Raw genomic sequence first — 15866 nt, 5'->3', positions numbered from 1 at the left:
TAGCTTAAAACCACACTACGTATCACTGCACTAATTTTGATCATGTGAAGAATTGGTTAAAGGGAATTTTCCTGAACAGGCGGAGCATGATACAGATTAGCACCCATCTCGCAGGACCTTCATCCACTGTACATAGCAGCTTTTCCTTCGAATATAGACGCTAGAGTGTCTCTGGGGGGAGTTTTTCGATACTAAACAGGGACCCACAGAGGAAATTCCTTCCTCGATGCTGTGACGTTCTTCGTTTTCCGGAGTAAATAAAATAGCGTTGCACTTCCAGCGTTCGGGGATAACAGTTCTGAGGAAATGAAAAAACACTAATCAGATATTTAAATATAACACAATCGTCACTCTTACAAACTTCTTCCCGTGAAATAAAGCGTGAACCAGCGCTTATCAATCGGTCTTGAAATCGACTTGTGTCCACCAGAAGTTTCCGAAATGGTCCACACCACACGGATAAAACGCTCCTTCACTAGATTATTGGTCCCGATTCGCACTCGGTCTCCGAAACAACTTTCTTCGGCGGAAGAAAACGAACTTCGATTTTTACTGATCGCGCCATTTTTGAAAACAACATAAAAACATTGACAGCGAATTCGATGATCTTCTGACTGATTACACACGCTAATTTCGGTTTAGTTAGCCCAATATATTTATTCCACATAAAACTTATGTGTGAAAATGTTGGTTTCCATCTGATTCAATTAAATTCTATGTGTAGAACAATTTCAGAAACGTATGTGTGTAGAAACATATGATTTAAATGTGGATTTTTTGCAGTGTAGGGAAATAGGTTTAAAATAAATCTTTACACTTGTCAAAAGTCCATTCCCCACATCCGCACCCAAATTGTTTTGCTAGGATGCAAAGGTGACCTCGGTCCTAAAGCACAAATTTGTTCTTTCATCCTTTTCTCTAATCTTCGGTCTATTGACTACTAGGACGTGGCCGGCGCCGTTATTGATGTATAAAGATAGAGCATCAGTTTTGTTCATTGAGAATATACAGTCACTCCCAGACAACATTCTTCTGACCTCTGGACAAAACTGATGGTCTCGGTCAATCACGGAGTAGCAACCATTGCATTGGCGATGTGAAATTCGTTCTACTGACCAAGCCTGCGGTTTTAGAATCCAAAATGTTCAACCTAATGATGACAGAATAAATTGTCGAACACAAAAGTATCAAATCAGTTTCAGTTAAAGTGTAATCGGCATTTCGGGTTCAATGACTTAAGGTGGATGTGAGTAGTCAATCAAGCTAAGCTAAGCTAAAACTGTAAAAATAATTAAAAATGTTCAGTTTAAAAATAATTTTCAGACAAAAACTATTAAAAAACATTAATTACTTCTTAGGGGAGATAAGAAGATAATGGCCGCCTAAAGAAAGAAGCTTATTTAACCATAGAAAACAGCTATAATATGAGACTTACATCATTGTTTCGGGTTCCGACACTAAAAAAGTCTATATCCTAACTCGCTGATACTTGAAAAAGTCGATAACAACGTTTCAAAATACATTTTAAAATTTGTTGCCGAAAGCTGAAAATCAGTAGGGGCATAATGAGAACCGACTCGGTAGGCGGCGCCCGTAGAAGAAGGACGCTTTTCTTTTGACAGCAAATTTTTCAAGTCGTTATTTGTGAAAATTACATACTTCAAATTGAATCCCCAAGCTCAATTAGGCCACTGGATATCGATTGGTGACCATTCAGACCGGACACAGCGAAGCCTTTCTTCAAGTGGTAACCACAAATAGAGCTTCTGAAGACGGACCCACAACATACTTGATATGACTGGATTATAAAACGGTGTTAAGCAAATATTCCAACCTGGAAACAGATAAGTAGGGTAAGTGTTCCTAATTTGGCATGTGTACCTAATGTTAACATACCGTTCGATTTTGACTGTTTTTGACCTTGCTTTTCACTTATCACAATTATAAAAAAAAGATAATGTAACGGATGATGTGAACTTTCATTTCACGAACAAATTAGTTTTCTAACTCACAGGATTTTTCGTAAAATCCGGATTGTTTCAAAGTATGTCCATATTAAATTGAATTGTTAGCAAATTTCTTAAAAAACACCTATTTAGAAATGGAAGATAAAAGCTAAATTTGTCATCCGATTTTTCTGAAATTTTTCGTCGGGTTGTTTCTTATCATGATTTTAGTAATAAGTATGTTAGAACCATCGTAGGAGTAGGCTGCGGCCGTGGACGACGGGTGTGATTTTTTTTCGCTGCCAATTTTAACTCCTGGAGAAAAAATCATTTTTTATTGTTATTTGTGCTGAAAATTTGTTCGGATGTTGGAGATTCAATCTATTTTCAAGAACACCTGGAAAGATGGTCACGACGTCAACAGCAGCCAGCCAGTTTATTTTTAGCTGACCAGAAGAGTCAGCTACCACAGCCTTCGAATCCCTGGTCAAGTCACGGGGATATTGGTGATAGTGTGCCTCTTTTGGATGGCTAGCAGAACAGAGATTACGAAGAACCTCTGGTCGGCTTTGACGAGGGGGTGACACAAGTCAAGAAATCCAAAACACCGTGTAGTGTGTACTCGATGAGGTGGCCGGCCAACAGGAACTGCTGCTACAGGACGTCTTGGGGCTCGAGGATTACACCTGGTGAACCGGGTGGCAATGGTGGAGCCGAACCTTCAATTTCGCACCTCGTGGAGCTTTTTCGGGTCCCAATTGTTGCTGAGCGATTGCTGTTGCTCGCAAGGTGGGTGTTGTTGGTTACTTGCCGTTGTCTCAAACCCTTTCGCATGTTGGTCCCCGGTAAGTACAAGAAGAGCGATTGTAGGCAAATTACGGATTTGGCTTCAGGTATGAATTTAATTTGGTCATTAAAAGTTTAAGTTATTTGTGTAGTGTTTGAAAACTTTGTGGCGTGAATTTACGCTAGAATGGACAATTTTTTTTACTTCATTTACAAACCACTTTGATTTCCGGTTATATCTGTGGAAATGTTTTGAAATGTGTCTCCAAATGAGTTGATGATTTCTTAATTACCTACAATTAGATGTAAGTAGTTTCTCAATTGAACATCTAAGAACAAAGTTATGCTCCTTTAAAGTTGTGACATGAGTTCACTCAGTTTAAACAGATCAGGGTAGCAGACTGAATTCATTTTACAATATTTCAAATTATTATTTCTAGAAGTGTCAATTTTATGTACACCTTTAAAAGTGATATTTTGTTATTCCAACTTGTATTTCATTATAAAATTTTACAAAAAAACATCATGTTTATGTTCGCTCCTCAAAACAACTCCATTGAATATATACAATTTTTTTCTACATAATGAAACAAAACGTAAATATTAAAAAAATCCAAACAAATCAGCCCGTACATTCTAACTTTTTTTTTAAAGTTGTTAACATTTACATTGATTGAAATGATTTTCAAAATTATATGTAAAATGTGTAAATATGTTTTTTTCTTTTGGTTTTTGTAACCGTTAAGCCGGAAATTCGGCTCACCGAATAGGCCAAATATTTATTTTTTAAATTTATACAATAACAGACTTTGCAAATTTTCAAATAATTTTGGAAAATTAATAAAATTTCCAAAAGTAAAGTTGAAAAAGCTACACATTCACCAAAAACATCTGGATTTAAGTTAACATCTTAGGTAGCCGTGTATTTTTCACTGTTAATAACTTTATTCTTTGAGTACCGTTATTCCAGATTTTTTTTATATATCCAGGCTTGCCCATTCCTGCCTTTTAAATGTTTCCGGTAAATTTTGTGGTATAAATTGACAAGTATCCTTTTCTAATGAAAAAGAGGTAAGATGTAAAAAGTGTTATTATTTTTTTTTTCATATGTTCAAAATAGCTTAACTCTATTATGGGGTTTAGTGGGGGGATTGGACAGGACATCAAACGATCGGAAGACTGATATACAATGGATTGTGGGTTCAAGCCAGCCGGAGTATCTCGACAAATTTAGAATAATGATTAGGTCACTTTAGAACCTTTTCAGAATTCTTCATTTGTTTCGAACAGTTGGAAAGGAGTGAGATGAGTCAAACCTGTCCCAAACCAGTGGTAACGGACCCCTTGGTTGTGCTGCAAATATTGTTTATGAGTTAAGCATGAACAGTATTTGAATATGCGATCGAGACTTCCCGTACCGCCTCGGGTCGAAAGACCTATCAGCCACTGGTGGGTTTTCATACATACATACATACATACATACAAGTATGTTAGAACCATGTTTTTTTCGTGTAAAAACTATAAAAAGCTTATGTCCACAATTAGGAACACTATTTTCAATGTGTTCCTAATTATGGCATAGTCAAAGTTTTCCAAACTTTATCAAAGTCATAGAATGTATTTGAAATAGTATTGAAATAATGGTTGGTTGAATTGTGTTTTAACTTAGTTTTCAACGATCTGTTAAAATCAGCTGTTTTGAGTTAATAAAACATGATTATATTTTACTTCAGTGTATTTCAAAGCTATAAATGTTAAGAAAATATTTTCTCCAGGTTGTAAAGAACGCACCCTACGCAACAGAAAAGGAAACTATCAAGTTACTGAGAGCTTCTCAACGAGAACAGAATCGAAGGGAAAAATTAAAAAAAAAAGTCTAAATAAATTACGTTGTATACCGCCACCTGGGGCATCATGCGACACTTTTCCATTTCAATGGCTTCTAAAAACCTAATGTTCACAGATAATCATACTGCTTGTACATCGAAAGTTTTAAGGTTAATGGGACAACAAATTGACGTAGCCAGAAAAATAATTGGTTTCACCATTTACTTTTTAAATTTTCAAAACATGCGATTTTCCCCCTACTAAGGAAAAGGGGTAAGTTACAAAAACCTTTGTTTTGAATGAAAAATTAAATGAAAAAGTGTGGAAAGTAATAGTTTTTATATATTTGTGTTACGCAAAAAGCACGATCTGCAATTATTTTTGATTTTGTTGGAATTAAATTTGATATTTTTTGGTCAAAGATTTTTTTAAAAAGATAGCATGAGGATGCTGTATACAATTAGTGATAAAAAATACTACAACAAAATTTATAACGATATTCCAGCATATGGAAACTGTGAATCATTGATTTGCATGTCGATGCATTTCAGCCCAGACTGCTATCGGAATTTTAAAAATATTTATTTAAAAAAAAATTAAATGAATGTCCTAAAAATATTCATACACGAACGGTTTTGATATAGGATAGTAAAATCAATATAAAGTGTGTAGGTGATAAGCCAATCCATCATACTGTTTTAAGTTTTTTACGGTGTCAAAAAATATAAAAAATTTGATTTTTCAAATTTTCTATGAGAATCAAAAATTTCAAAAAACTATCTCTCGACGTGAGAAACTATGGCATCATCGTTTTGTTTACATTAAATGTTAATTTTATTACATAATACTCAAACAAAGTTTAAATAAGTGATGTGATACACAAATGCTGCATCTTACCATGCTGTTGCATGATGCTCTGGTTGACTGTATCTTATTTGTATCCATTGCAATGAATTTGCTACTTTTTGAAATATAATAAGTGTATCCATTGGAAAAGATAAAGTTTGAATTTTGATAAGCTCAACATCCACTAGTTTCTTGAAAACTAGGGTAAAGGAATATTGTGTAGGAATTAAATCGTCATTATTTCTCTATTCATATTCCAAAAACGTTGTAAAATTTATAAAAAAGGTGAGTTTTGAGATTGTTCTCATTAAAGTATTAAAAACAGACCCACATGCAAAATCAGGAACAAATATTGGGTACGCGGATACATTTTTCTTCATATGTAAACATTAGGAACACCCTTATGTTAACATTAGGAACAATTAGTGCCAAATTAGGAACATTGACACACTTTATAAAACATGTTATTTTTTGTAAATTAAAGCTTGAAATGACTATTTTAAACCACAACAGAGTTCAGAAAAAAAATTTGAAACTTATTTACCAAAAAATTGTATATCTAAGAATTAATGATTCGGCCTACTAATATGAAAGCTTAAAACCTCTTACATAATATAGCGAAATTAGGCTCACTTACCCTACCATTTTCTTTACTGAAGCTTTCAATTTAAATTTGTAAGACTTTAAAATTGTAAAGCCCAAGAAAATTTGGTATACACCTTTACTTGGTAGTTTCTTGTTCAATGGGACTTAATAAGTGCCTTTTTTAAAAGCCTGATAAAATATAATTTTAATGTCCATTGTGCTTACGTGGTGAGTAATTTAAAATCGTCATAAGAATATTTATTGATTTTATCTCAATATTTCTCGCGTGAGCTTCACAGAAAACTGCTTCAAAAGTCATCAAAACAACTTTAAAATTTGAATCTCACTCATAAAATATGTTGTCCAGGCTACAAATATCCTAAATTTGGCCCGCCTCTTGAAAGGCCACCCATGCTCTAAAGAAAGTCAAGGGCTCTTCTGCGTTTGGTTGCCGGTTTTTTGGAAAATCTCTACCTCCTAGAAAAATAAGTTAACCCAGAAGTTATCAACCAACTTTAGAGGGAAGGTGGAAGTTTCATAGTTTTGTTAATAACTTGAAACGAATTGCTTCTCTCTAAAAATACATACAAATACAAACAATGAATAAATTGTATTTTCAAAAATTTCAACCTTGTTGATAAATGCATAAGGTTCATTTGAATACACCCTACCGGGTTTTTTTAACGGTTACCGGAAAATCGTTTAGCAAAATTGATCACCGATAAACTTTCATCCCTAATCTTAAATTTATGTGTAGAGGAACATGAATAGGCAAAGTTCTAGTAGTGACAAATTAAAAATACATCCTTGATAATCTTTGAAAAGTTGTTTTAAAACTTAAATTTGCAAAAATCAACTCGGTATATCTTCAATTAAATAATAACGTACTATATCTATACCACAGAGAATTTTAATTTAAATCATCCAAGTCATTTTTTGTAGTTATTAAGCAAATGACCAATATTTTTTATAACTATTTGAGTAAGCTATGAAGATAGAGGGAACAAAAGTTTACCATTATTAAGTTATCGATTCCAATTAATATTCTCAACTTAAACAATAGTATTATTTAGTTTAGTAACTGTCGAATACTGCTAAGCTCGCATTTTATTTGGCATTTTTATAATTAACCTTTAGAATCAATAAGACATTTAGGAAGTTTAGGAGCTTAGGAACAAAACTTTCACGTGGCCAATCGCTTACCAAAGTGATATTCCATGCCACATTACCCTTGTCCCCAAACACTCAGCGTGAGATTTGTGGGAGAGATGGCGTACAGCCGGTCTTCGCAAAACAAATCATCACATGTGCTGCACTTCCCTTCCTCAATCGACTACATGGACTTGGCCGGCGTCGTTATTGGTTCATTGCAAAGTAGGAGATCCTCAAACTTGTACAGTGAGATTGTATTGCTTGTTCCCAGCACCTTTCATTTGGTTCATTGTGCAATGTTGATTATCTCGAACCAATCACGGAGTGCAACCATTATGCCATTGGCCAGGAAGGGCCGTAGGTGGACCGTAGTTGATAGCAAGCTCAAGCTCAAGCTCACTGTAGGGGCATAATGAGAACCCCGACTGGGGCAGTAAAAGCACCATTAATCGGGGCACGATGAGTGTTTTCTGCCGTGTAGTCAACTGAATAATAGAGCTACAGCTTGACTTGTTTCATCTGACGATTTGGCCTATTGGTTAGATGTCGGAGAGGTTAACAGTAGGCTCGAGTTCGATTTTTAATTTACCATTCATGATTGATGCATTTTACACTAAACGGTGAGGCGTAGATCCATCAAACAATGCAATACAAAAATAATGTATGATTGTTTGTACAAACAATTTACACACACACTCAAACATTATATTTTTGGTGCTTTGCATAACCCGCCAAGATACTACTAGTCATATAATGCAACAATCAAAATAATCGAACATGAATGGTAAATGAAAAAAAAAATCTCCTCGAACAGGAATCGAACTCGAGCCTACTGATTACCTCTCCGACATCTTACCAATAGGCCAAATCTTCAGATGCAAACTGGTGAAGCTGCAGCTCTATCATTCAGTTGACAACATCGAGTTGAATTCGCTGCTAGATGCTACGGCAGAAAACGCTCATCGTGCCCCGATTAATTGTGCTCTGTTCGCCCCGAGTCAACAAATTAAAGTTAACCGCGTTTTAAAATTGATTTTAGTGATAAATTCAAAAATTATGATGGTGAAAATTGAGAAACAATGTGAATATCATGTTGTAGTGCGTACATTATAGTCAAGATGATTCAAAGATCATAAAAGCTTATTTTCTGGTGCTTGAAAATTATAATATTTTTGTCACTTGAGAACCTAGATGTTTTTGTTTCAATATTTAAGAAAAGATGACATGGAGATTCCGTTTTTGGTGAAAAATTATGCTATAGGAAGTGCGAAACAATGGTTCATGAAAATTTATTTAAGGAAATGCGTACTTTTGTAGAAAATAGAAGTGCTTACTATGCCCCGGGTGCTTGCTATGCCCTTATCTCCCCTACGTTCTCATTAAGTTTAAGACTTGCAAATTGCTCGAACTAATGTGTCATAAAAATCCTCATCATTATGTACCTACATTTCTATTTTGGTGGCCAAAGATATTGTTCGTTTACGAACAAACATGGCAAAAAATCAAATGATTTTTGAAGCACTGGAGTTCCTCAGTCAGATTTTCCTTAATTTATACAATTATACATTTAAACATTCATTATTATCTATTTTATTAAGAAATGTTTGGAAAATTCGCACAATATGGGTAGTTTGAAACTTCTTTTAATTTGTAAAACTTGAATGCACTTTAACAACAACGCACAGTGGGGATTTTCGTGCCAAAAAAGGTACCCAATTCAGCCCATTCGTTCTTGCTCGAAAACGTCATCGTTTCTTATGTAAAAAAATGCGAGGAATCGGATGAACCACACCGCTTTTCGATTAAATCACTTTAAAAGCCTCATTTTGCCCAATTTCTCCTACGTTTTTCAAGCGTACCGGTATAATTCCCGTTGTAGCAATCCACATCGCTAAAAAACAACCAAACCAAATATGCCAATTTATGTAAAAATGTTTTCTGAATCGATTGGTGTAGATCAAGTTATCATATATTGACCCAAAAGGCTCATTTTGCTCAATTTCCCCTAGAATTTAAAAAAAAAAGTTGATTAAATGGAGTAAAACAGAATTGATTGGAGCTGTGAACCTCCTAGAATAATTCTTTTTTGTAGATTTATTCTTAATCAATCTAGTGGTATCTTTTTTTCAAAACTCAAACTGTTATAATAGCCTCTATTGCCCCATCTTCCCCTAAATTCATAAAATGTTTTATTTTTTTCGATGTAACAATCGAGAACGTTGCAAAAAAAAAGCACGAATAATGTTTTTAAGTGTAAAATGTGCCGATGAATCGAGTGGTGCACACCGCTTAACGCTCAGTTAACGAGAAAAGCCTCAATTGCCCTGATTTCCCCTAAATTTTTGCAATATTATTAAAAAAAACAATGTAACAAATGGTCATGCGATAGAACAAGTAAAAAAATTATTGAATCTGGTGCCTACTTACTTGATGAATCGAATGATGTACACCGCTTAGTGATCAGCCAACGAAAAAGGCCCCAATCGCCCCGATTTCCCCTAAAATATTCGATATTTTCAAAGAAATCTATGTAACAAACGAGCATGTAATGAAATAAGTTAAAAAATGAATGAATCTGGTGCCTTACTATCTGCTGAATAAAATAATGGACACCGCTTAGTGATCAGCCAAGGAGAAAGTCCTCAATTGCCCCGATTTCCCCTAAGTTTATGCGATATTATAAAAAAAAAAAATTTTGTACCAAACGAGTATGTGATAAATCAAGTTGAAAAATTTTTAGATCTGGCACTTAACTTTCTACTGGATCTAATGATGTACACCGCTTAGCGATTGGTTACCGATAGAAGCCTCAACCACCCCGATTTCCCCTAAATTTTTGCAAAATTATCGAAAAAATCTATGTAACAAACGAGTATGCAATAGAGCAAGTAAAAAAATGATCGAATCTGGTGCCTTGCTATCTGATGAATCAAATGATGTACACCGCTTAGTGATCAGCCAAGAAGAAAGGCCCCAATCGACCCGATTTCCCCTAAAATATTCGATAATATCAAGAAATCTATGTAACAAACGAGCATGTAATGAAATAAGTTGAAAAATGATTGAATCTGGTGCCTTACTATCTGCTGAATAAAATAATGGACACCGCTTAGTGATCAGCCAAGGAGAAAGTCCTCAATTGCCCCGATTTCCCCTAAGCTTATGCGATATTATAAAAAAAATAATTTTGTACCAAACGAGCATGTGATAAATCAGGGTGATTGAAGCTTTTCTCGTTGGCTCACTAAGCGGTGTCCAACATTTTATTCAGCAGATAGTAAGGCACCAGATTCAATCATTTTTTAACTTATTTCATTACAGGCTCGTTTGTTACATAGATTTCTTTGAAAATATCGAATATTTTAGGGGAAATCGGGGTGATTGGGGCCTTTTTCGTTGGCTGATCACTAAGCGGTGTACATCATTTGATTCATCAGATAGTAAGGCACCAGATTCGATCATTTTTTTACTTGCTCTATTGCATACTCGTTTGTTACATAGATTTTTTCGATAATATTGCAAAAATTTAGGGGAAATCGGGGTGGTTGAGGCTTCTATCGGTAACCAATCGCTAAGCGGTGTACATCATTAGATCCAGTAGAAAATTAAGTGCCAGATCTAATAATTTTTCAACTTGATTTATCACATGCTCGTTTGGTACATTTTTTTTTTGATAATCTCGCATAAACTTAGGGGAAATCGGGGCAATTGAGGACTTTCTCCTTGGCTGATCACTAAGCGGTGTCCATTATTCTATTCAGCAGATAGTAAGGCACCAGATTCATTCATTTTTTAACTTATTTCATTACATGCTCGTTTGTTACATAGATTTCTTTGAAAATATCAAATATTTTAGGGGAAATCGGGGCGATTGGGCCTTTTTCGTTGGCTGATCACTAATCGGTGTACATCATTTGATTCATCAGGTAAGTAGGCACCAGATTCAATAATTTTTTTACTTGTTCTATTGCATGACCATTTGTTACATTGTTTTTTTTAATAATATTGCAAAAATTTAGGGGAAATCAGGGCAATTGAGGCTTTTCTCGTTAACTGAGCGTTAAGCGGTGTGCACCACTCGATTCATCGGCACATTTTACACTTAAAAACATTATTCGTGCTTTTTTTTGCAACGTTCTCGATTGTTACATCGAAAAAAATAAAACATTTTATGAATTTAGAGGAAGATGGGGCAATAGAGGCTATTATAACAGTTTGAGTTTTGAAAAAAAGATACCACTAGATTGATTAAGAATAAATCTACAAAAAAGGATTATTCTAGGAGGTTCACAGCTGCAATTAATTCTGTTTTACTCCATTTAATCAACTTTTTTTTTTAATTCTAGGGGAAATTGAGCAAAATGAGCCTTTTGGGTCAATATATGATAACTTGATCTACACATTTGGCATATTTGGTTTGATTGTTTTTTAGCGATGTGGATTGCTACAACGGGAATTATACCGGTACGCTTGAAAAACGTAGGGGAAATCGGGCAAAATGAGGCTTTTAAAGTGATTTAATCGAAAAGCGGTGTGGTTCATTCGATTCCTCGCATTTTTTTACATTAAGAATGATTTTTCACAAGAATTTTCCATGTGCTGGGCGGTTATAAATGAAATAGGTACCCTTTTTCCATCAAAAATCCCCACTGTGCAACGGCTTGTACGATTTAATTTATAATTTTGATTAAAATAAATAAAATCTTCAAATTCTAAAATTATATTTTTGATGGTTTTAAGGATAGACGATGATTCATGTATCTCATCAATTTCCAGCACAAAAAATCGAATTAAAATGTTGTTGACAAAATGTTTATTTCGAAAATGTCAAAAGGATGCTTTTAAATAAAAAGCTTTTTGGAAGACTCGTAAAAAAGTTAATATTGTAAAAAAAATCTTAAACAAAAAATAAAATCGATAATAAGAAAAAATAATACAAAAACTATGCTTAATTGAATGAGACAACTTATGAACGTTGTGAAAAGATGAACAGAAATAATTTTCCATTTTAACACGGATAATTCAGTTTATCATATGGATGATCGAGTAAAAGATTAATGAATCCAGATATGAATGACATTTAAAAAAAAAATTGCTTTGATTTTTTTTAAGCCAACTATCTCTTTCTTTAAGGTTGTAGATGCAGATAAAGTCTTGGAAATTTCAATTCAGTATTGGTTTGATTCACTATTTTCTTCCATATAGATAATTTCATTTCGTTTCCACCTTGACCGGAATAGCCCTCATGTCCTGTCCATGCCCGATCATATCTCATAATGCCGTTTCACTTCCATTGTCATCTCGAGCTCCGAACTAACAGAACAGAACCACACCATCCAATCCATTACCCTCAATTCGGAGACACTTGCTGGTAATCTTCTCTTCTCAAACACCTTCTTCTTCAGGCAAGCAACCGAGTCAAAAGGTCACACCGATTCACAAGAGCACCCCATTGGGAAGTTCTTCAGAACCTCTTCATCAACTCCATCATCATCATCAGAGCCAGTTGAAGTCAACAACGACGACGGTCAACACAATAACCATCAGTTGATCACCATTCATCAAATATCACTAATTCAAAGCCTTCACAAATTATTATGATTACCCTCTTGCTTGAGCGACACCAACAAACACTGACAGGCAGGGGAAGGAAAAAAAACACCTGACTTTCTGCTGCCTCGGAGACCCAACACTGAAGAAAATCCGATCTGTCAGCCATCGGTCAACCAGCTAGAACTTGAACTTGGAATGTTGCCATTCATGGGGGAAGTTGGCTGACCGGCAGCAAAAATGCAGCTTAGCCTATCGCGGGTTTGTTGTTTATTTTTCGGCAGCCCGCTCTTGAGGCTACTAAAAGCTAGCAGCTATTTAAGTGTGAATTTCGCTAAGCGTGACTTAACGCGACATTACCTTCGCGGAAAATGTAGGTACTCGATATTGCTAAATAAACCATTTTTTTAGTTGGTCTCTTTTGGTTGAGCTCTTGCTTGGGCATACCTTTTTCCCACTGCTGCAATCGGCAACCTTTCCACCTTGAACGGGCAACGGATGGTAGGCAAGAATTATCTGGTTTACTACTGACCAGTAGCTACTCTTGCAGAGAGAAACACTTCTTACATCCGAAGGGTGACCACTTTTCTCGGTTTGGAAACACGACTTCTTTTTTCGAAAAGTTCTGGTGGAAAAAGACCGTCCAAGATCGTTTATTTTCTCGTTCATAAAGAAAACTAGTGCAAATTTAGAACCAATGATTCACATACAGAACGCGAGATTTAAATACTTGTTCCCGATCGTTGATCACCAAGACCTCCCGAAACAAGTCTTCTCAAAGGTATTAGGGGAACATGCCCTATTATGCGCCACCTAAGCGAATGGCTGATTTTCTATGTATTCCACGTACAAATTGTGTTGAAAATGGGTGCAATCGTTGAAGAAAAGTGTTTTCTACAAATGCCTATGATATTTTATTACTCAAATTGCTATAGTTGCTTCAAAAACTTGATTTTTAAAAACCATATTCAAAGCCACAGTACAAAACTGTGTTGCAAATACGCGCCGCTGTGTATTCAATATGCGCCTAGCAGCCGAACACACCCGAAAGCAGCCGAAGACCAAAAACACATCAATACTTACAGACACTTTGACTGAAAAGAAAATCAAAATGGACTAATCAAAATTTTGAAAAAAATGAAAAGTAGATTTTTTGGGCTGAATTAACGCTTAAAATATGGTTTTAGACTTTTTGTTCATTTTCAATGAAAATTGGCCTTTTTGAAAAATTAATGCTATTTTCAGCCTACTACGATTGGCGCGTTATAACAAGCGCATGGGCCGTGATAGAACATACCCATAAAAAGCATACTTTTGCGAGTTCAGTATGATTTTTTAGCATAAAATCATAGTTTAGATTCTCCTCTATCGATGTGTCAGAAAATATTGTCTTATTCGTTTTTCTCTGCTTGGTGACACCTTATTGAAAGTGTTTTAAAATTTAGATCAAAATGACGAAAAACCTAAATTGTGAAATTATCACGACACAGGGGCTTTTTAAGGAAAAATTCATACTTGCCATGACCAATCACAGCATTTAGAACAAATTGGTATTATTTTGCAGACTTCAAATGTTTCAGATTCTTCAAAACAAAGGTGGCGCGTATTAGCCACATGGGGCGTTATATGAACTTTTCCCCTACTTTCAAACAAAAGAGACCCCGAGAAAAATCACCCGAATTGTGGTTCAAATTTTCGCGCCAACTGTCAAACGCCGCATCCAACGGTCAACTGTCGCGATCGCGGGAATTAATCACTGGCAGCAACAACTTCCTCCCCCCATTCATTCGAACAAAACAAACCGAAACTCGGCGGAACGTGGCCGGCAGCTCAACCCGATAGAAAGATAAAACAAGTCATAAACGCGCCGCGATTGCTAATCGACTGAGGTTTCATTTCAGCCGGTTCAGCTCAGGCGTTTGCGCGTCATGCGCAAACCAATTGGGTGGAAACTTCCCTGAGGCATCATTTATGGTATCGCACCACACGGCTCTACGACGGCGTCGATATCGGCGTCGGCGTCGCTGGTGGTGACAGACAAAACAGACAGACAGAAGCCGGTTATGCTCAGCTGTTTGCAACAGCTAAAAACATAAAAATTTGGACGTTGATGATCATGATGATGATAATCGTGATACCGATCAAACCGCGTGTAGCGTCGTTAAACTGCATTTTCTATACCGCCGCTGTTCTCTCGTGGTATGATCTATGGGTCGCTAAAACTTCTTGGTTTGGCATGAATACAGTAAACTTTAAATCAAAATAGTAAACTTTAAATTCATTGAATTCACCAAAGGGAAGACCAAAGGAAATCCGGAAAATCTAAATTTAAAATTTGTACCAAATGACTTAAAAATGCATAAAACGTCGAAATCTGATGTTATCTCGATTTTTTTTTTGTTGAAACTTTAAAATTCCAATAACCACCCAAGGGAAGACCAAAGAAAATCCGGGAAATCGAAATTTTAATTTTCTTGGCAAATGGCGTAAAACGTCGCAATCTGATTTTTCGGAAAACCTACAAGTCCCAGAAAGTCGCTTTTGGTCAAACCATCTCGACGTTTCATGCATTTCGAGGACATTTGGCATCAACATTAAAATTTCGATTTTCGAATTCCCTTTCGAAGTTTTATGCATCTACTGCATAACTTTCATCTAGAGTATGAATCAGCATTCAACATAGTTTGGATGACGTTTAAGACATGTAATACATACAGAGATGAGCAACATGCGACCCGCAAAAAGACGTGGTGAACCGTGAAGTGGAAGTTTGCTTATGTCGATTACATATAATAGAAATAAAAGATTTTTTTTTTGTTTCGATTATAGTCGTTTTACCATTTTTATGGCATTCGCGACTTTATCAACGTTACAGTTGGCGGATCGTTATAGAAAAACTTATCCGGTACAACTGTGTTCGATATTTACTCTTGGGCTCGAACTCGCGGACATCGGCTCAGGAGACAACAGACTTGCCAACTGAGCTATATCGCAAGCCCTAGAAATAAAAGATGTTATTGAAGATCAGTATGATTAGAAACAATAACATGATTAACTTAAGTCAAAAAATTATGATCGCACTTTTGATGAAATGCCTTCTATCAGGTCCGCACAGTAGCTTTTGAGCGTTTCCTGGATGCTGCCTTAGAATTTTCTCAAATTTTTCCATGCTTT

At 35.6% G+C, this 15866-nt stretch overlaps 1 protein-coding gene across 1 annotated transcript in view; it reads right to left on the bottom strand.

Annotated features, from left to right (window-relative positions):
- Positions 1-13331, bottom strand: part of LOC129747972 (phospholipase A1) — a 130856-nt gene extending 117525 nt beyond the window's left edge. Inside the window, exon 1 of the mRNA XM_055742418.1 lies at positions 13140-13331. The gene's annotated coding sequence lies outside the window, so the exon portion shown is untranslated. The remainder of the gene's footprint in view (positions 1-13139) is intronic.
- Positions 13332-15866: the final 2535 nt, after the last annotated feature.

Source organism: Uranotaenia lowii, chromosome 2, assembly GCF_029784155.1.
Source record: "Uranotaenia lowii strain MFRU-FL chromosome 2, ASM2978415v1, whole genome shotgun sequence".
Lineage (NCBI taxonomy): Eukaryota > Metazoa > Arthropoda > Insecta > Diptera > Culicidae > Uranotaenia > Uranotaenia lowii.
Note: the sequence above shows the minus strand (reverse complement) of the source record. Positions and strands in the feature narration are given on the sequence as shown.